We start from the raw sequence: 6,000 nt of genomic DNA on the forward strand, positions 1-6,000 counted from the left end.
ACATCTATGCATAAAAACACTGATATACAGAGAATCAAAATATCTTAGGTATAGGGATATCCAGGCTATATCCCTTAGAAATGCATGGCTTATAACCCAAAAATGTATATGAAGTAAACCTGATGTATCTCTTTTAGAGATAGAAACTTTCAAATCCTTTATCAGCACTCATTTTTTTCAGAATCACCATGGTACTGTAAACTCTTCATTATGTACACATCCATTCTGCTGCTTATTCCTGGCAAATTTTCATTTCCAATTGTCCCTTCCCTTGCCAATCACAGCATGAGAGCTTATGAATGACATTTTCATGACAAAAAATTGGTCTGTGCTTAAGCATAACAGCCTAAATAAAAATAACAATAACAAAAAGACATATTTGCCACTAAAATTATATACTGTATTATAGCTTTCTATGTAAATTATTTTTGTATTAAGTAGCATTTCTTGAACTTGCATGTTCAAAATCATTCCCACTGCATGTTTATGGTAGAGTATAATATACCAAGAAATATATATGTATACAGACACACACACACACACACACACACACGATGTACACACATACACACTCATTATATCATGCACTTTACTATTGTTTAATTCTTTCTCTTTAAAAAAAAACATATTAAGACTCATTGGAATTCTGAGTTTGTCAAAAATACTCTCTCATCTATTTTAATAATACTAACTTCCTCAGTCCTAAGGTGATTAAAGCAAAAAGGGAACAATTGTTTTGTTGTGTGGTGTGGTGGCCAATTTAATGGGAAAATTAGGATTTTCCACAAGGGACCCTACAGTTCACCTTAACTAGACTATACCCAAAGGACACTGGAGGTGTTGAAGCAGAAGGTGATTAAGTCTGTTTGGTAAGATAATTGGTCACATGGCTGTTACAATAATGTTAACAACAGGAAATAGTTTTTCTGGCCTATTAGTTCACAAGAGTCTTTAGAACTTTATACATTAAGTAATATGTGAGTTAGTATGGGGATTTGGGGCAGAACTAATAGAAACATATTATTGAAGGTGCTTTGGTCTCATTGATAAATGAGAATTAAGCATGAAAAATGGCTATTATTCAAAGAAAATTCTCAACAAACTATAACTTGCATAATCTCTTAAGCATAATTTCTAAAAGTTACTTTTAAAAAGTCAATTCACTAAAACTTTTTAACATATTTCCAGTTTATTATTACTTTCTTTAATTCTCTATTGTACATGTTAGTAAATAGATTTTTTAAAAAAGCAATGTATAGCCTTGATAGTAGAAAGCCCAATTGTTTCATCTTTATCTTAAATATCACCTAGCATGCATAGTTATTCATCTATCCAAAAGAAAAAAAGACATCTATCCAGCAATATCATTTTTAAAGTTTTGACTAGATCAATGTGCTTTAAGAAACTGAGACACAATAAAGAAAAACAACTTGAGCATGTCATGTACATATAATTACATTATTTCAATAATTTTTCTATACACTTGGTAAAACTTCATCATCTTGAAGTAAAAAGTGCTGCATATACTTGTAGTACCTATGCAATGAAGTGAATTAATGCTTTAGCAGGTAATCTATTGTTGCGGCATTGAATATTCCTTTGAATTTCACATGGACAAGTTGTAACTCCAAAATGTGGTCAATTTTTTGTGCAGCCAAAAAATTTGAAGGGTTACCATATTTGAATATCTTTAATAGGTGTCTTCAAAATTGGCAATTTTATTTGTTTACAGTACAAATTGTATTCTGTATCCAAATAGTATCCCCTATGTGCTAAGTTTGGGCTTATCATGGTCATCTAATTATCTAATTTTACCTTACCTCAAACTAAGATATAAAAGCTAATATGTAAAAAAAAAAAATCAGGAAAAATGTTTCTAATATTTTAAATTTGCAATCTCATTGAATCTACCTTACTAGTTTCACGATTGCCAAAAACATACTTTGATTTTAGTGTTTAACCATCTCACTATGACAACACTAAACTTCATCTGAAAGAATTTCAGATACTGGTAGTTCAGGGGAACTCTTTATACTCAAACGAAGATATACATCTTGGAAACTTTATGCAAACAGAAGTCAATGAGATACCGAAATACATTTAGGTGAGCATAGTGTTTACTTCTGTTCTTGCCTTTCCAGTAAGTTATAAAATTAAAATATATATCGATGTTTCAATAAAGAAAAGAAAACTGAAATTAAAAGAAGCCATAATTCTGTTTGAAATTCCATAGTCTGAGTGCTTATACCCATATAATTAGTTTTATTTTATTTTATTTTTTAAAGATTTTATTTATTTATTTGACAGAGAGAGACACAGTGAGAGAGGGAACACAAACAGGGGGAGTAGGAGAGGGAGAAGCAGGCTTCCCGCCGAGCAGGGAGCCGGATGCAGGGCTCGAACCCAGGACCCTGGGATCATGACCTGAGCCGAAGGCAGACGCTTAATGACTGAGTGACCCAGGTGCCCCACCCATATAATTAGTTCTAAAAAGAAAATTTCAAAATGTATAGAAGAAAATAATTATTCTAGATTAATTTACAGGAGGCTACTTAGTAGGAGTTTCATGGCTTAGTGTTTCATATATCCTCCTTTGCTTCTCTACCCATTCAGTCTTTAAAAATCTTGTATCAATATTTAATGTAAGATCACATGACTGACAGGAATCCTACAAAGAACAATCTGCTTAGGGTAAAACATGGGAACAACTTAAGGGGATTTACATTTAGCCTGTAGTGTTTGCAATAATATTCATTTCTTGTAACAATCACAGTCATGTAGGACTGTGCTGTAAATAAAATGAAAAATCTCTATTAAAAGGAATTATTTTAAATCATAAACTTTAAGGCTAAAGTTCATACTTGTTAAGTGTAATGCAACTAGAGCAGAAATTTTTATGATAATTTAAAATATACAAATACATAAACTTAACAGTGTACTCTTGAGTTGCTGAAAAACATAGCCCTAGTCAGTTGAATGATACTAAGTCTGAAACAGCTTGTATTTTACACGTTCCTATTAAGATAAGATGTCTAGTTGCAACCTAAACTCTCTCCCTGGAATGTAAACCCTCCCCTCAATATTCTTCCAGCCATCACTTATCCTTAATCTAATGTCACTAAATGACATAAATGAAAATTAATAATTCTATTTATCAGACAAACATCATGCCTGTCAAATAAAGTCATGAATAGTAATAAGAAATACACAGAGCACCAGTTAACTTTTATCATTTAATAATTGTTCACTATGAGAAGTACTGTTCAGTGGTTTTTTGTACTGAATTCTTTCTTCATACACACTCAAAACACACTGCCAATTGACAAAAGGAACATAGCTTCAAAAGAAAATCTCCTAAGTAGAGAAAAGCTCTCTGTCAAACATGCAAGAGACTAAACATTGCTGAAATAGCGAGACATTTTCTCAGCCCACGCTTCCCAGTTCCATTCAATTACCAACAGCAGTAGCGACCATAATACAAGCTAATACTATATTATTAAATCAGAGCTTCCCATTTACATCCACCTCTAACCTGAGGGGGTGGGGAGGGGATGACATTTGCTAGTCAGTAGCAGAACAAACAGCCCCCAACTTGGAAATACACATGACCTTGGGGTGTAGAATTCTGAGACTGAGTTTCACAAGTTTTATTTGGATCTACTGCATAACAACACATCTAAATGAACCCAACATGGTATAAATGCTCTCATCCCTACCACCTCCCCTCCAAAAATGTTGAGAGAGCTCTGCACTTTGCAGTCTATGCTATAGATATCAGAGGTAATACTGATTAATCAGAGATTAGTCCACTCAAATATTTTTTTTAAGATTGCATTTGTTTTAAACAACTTGTTGGTTGATTTATTTAATGTCATTTACTAACATATTTGGGGGCTTGCATTGAATGGTTCTTGTTTCTTGAGCCATGCTGGAAGTGTTGCTCTACAAATATTTATATTTATAAAGCAGGATATAACCTGATGACATTAACTGCACACATACACACACACACACACACAAAACCCTCAACTTCCCCTCTAGAATTCAGTGCTTAATCACCAATTGGTGTTCTTGTAATAATAACAATAGTAGTAATTATTAAAATAATTATTGCAATCATTGCCAAAAGTCCTGTTTCAAATTATAAAAATCACAACTAGCTTTTAAATTTTTGTATGGCACTCGGCATTCCTCTCCCATACGTAATAATTTATAATATTATTTTTCTTACCTTATTTTAAGAGTCAAAAAAGTCTCCCAGAAAGATTCCTAAACCGTGTGGATATATAAATCACAATAATATTAACAGTTAAAAAAAAAAAAAACTAAAAGATCGTTTCAGCTGGGAAAAGAGGAAAATAGTTTGGTCTAAAACTATAGAAATCTCCAAAGTCACGCTTGAATGGGTGCCCAGGTGGCAAACAGGACTCTCTCCCACGTCCGATACCACACTCCTTTGTCAAGTTGATATGGTCCTGCTGGTGAAGCGGGTCCGCAGGACACAGAGAGTGCAAGAGGGCGTTGCCTCGAGGTGCTAGAGCAACCCGTCCTCTCGCATCCCAGGTTCAGCACCGACAGCACAGTGGACAGTACCAGCTCCTCTCACCTCCAGTTTGTCTCAGTCACTGAACCAGGCTGATTCTCGCGCCTCCTCCCACAGCAAAAGCTGCTGCCACTCAACCCGGGCGTGCCCCGCCCCATCATCTGACGTAACTATTTTGCATATCAACTCCCTGAGAGGTGCGGGGCCGCCCCTTTAACTGGGCTTCTGCTAGGGTCAGCTGAGGCAATCGAGGCGACAAAATCCAGGCTATTGACCAACGTGGGCTTCACTGGACTTCACAATCCATGCGCAACCGGTCCTGAAGAAACTAAATGCTTTTGGCGTGGCCTGAGCCTTTTCCTTCGCTGGGACTGCCGTTTCTGTGCGCTCTGAAGATCGCTGCTGGCACAGCTCTGGCTGAAAGAAGGGGCGGAGGGTGGGGGCAGTGGAGCACTGAGAGGCTGGGGAGGCGGGTGGAGAAGGGACTGGGGAATCGAATGTATTCATCCAACCACTCCAAAAAAAATCCCCGCTCCTTTTGATCTTCCTGGCCAAACTTTCCTCCTGCTCCCTACCGTTTGTTTACTGGAAAGGATGGGTTTGGTGTTGTTCCCTTTTATTGGTTCATGGAGCTGCTAGAGGGAGTCGCTGCAGCAGAAACTTGTCCTGGAGGAAAAAAAAAAAATTGCTCTGAGCGCTGGGAGAAGATGTGAAAGCTGGCAATGCTTATCATATTCGTAAACAGAATTTTTTTTCTTTATTTTTTATGTGAATGCTGTATAGTATATATCAAGAATTCAGGTGTTCTTATAAAATCGACGGAATCTTCCCTCTTCATTCTTATGATTTAAATACATCGTCAAGCTATGTGAAGTTGGAGATTCCAGGGTTAAAAAAAATCATTTAATAATGAAAAAAAGTGAAAGTTCTCAGCTTCAACTTCCACTGCCAAAATTCTGAAGGTTATGTAATATTTATTATATCTAATATATCAATTGTTCTATGAAAGATGGGGTATGCTGGAAGCATTTCATAGCCTTTAGCAATCCCCTCAGTATATGTGATGTTTCTTGTTCCAGTGAGGCTCTGAGGGCCTTGACAGCAAGAAAAAGGGGGGCTGCCATGCCAGATTCCTGACTGCTTAACTTGTAAACAAACACTTTTAGTGAACTGAAGCAATCAATCATCTAGAAAGGTCATTATTCACATCCTGTCCACATGTCTCACCTACAGCCATAGGACTTACTTGTACAAAGAAATGAGCAACTAAAATTAAGCCCAAATTTTCTTAAGTAGGGGATAAAAATATTTCCATAAAGTTATTTATTAAAGAAATGTCATAGCAATCAATACCTTGTTTTCCATCAAAATACATACATCCTGATAGTCCCAGAGTCAAATATAGTTCTGTACTGTATCCGCTCATGAGTGTTTTAAGGGACTTTGATGAAATTAGT

General features: G+C 35.9%; 1 protein-coding gene across 2 annotated transcripts in view; it reads right to left on the reverse strand.

The window, feature by feature from the left end:
* The window catches only part of FSTL5 (follistatin like 5), a 747,693-nt gene extending 742,869 nt beyond the window's left edge, over window positions 1–4,824 (reverse strand). For both annotated transcript variants that reach the window (XM_025873977.2, XM_025873976.2), the window contains exon 1: window positions 4,232–4,824. The gene's annotated coding sequence lies outside the window, so the exon portion shown is untranslated. The remainder of the gene's footprint in view (window positions 1–4,231) is intronic.
* Window positions 4,825–6,000: the final 1,176 nt, after the last annotated feature.

This window comes from Callorhinus ursinus, unplaced genomic scaffold, assembly GCF_003265705.2.
Source record: "Callorhinus ursinus isolate GAN/ISIS: 27379988/994484 unplaced genomic scaffold, GSC_fseal_2.0 scaffold4, whole genome shotgun sequence".
Classification (NCBI taxonomy): Eukaryota; Metazoa; Chordata; class Mammalia; order Carnivora; family Otariidae; genus Callorhinus; species Callorhinus ursinus.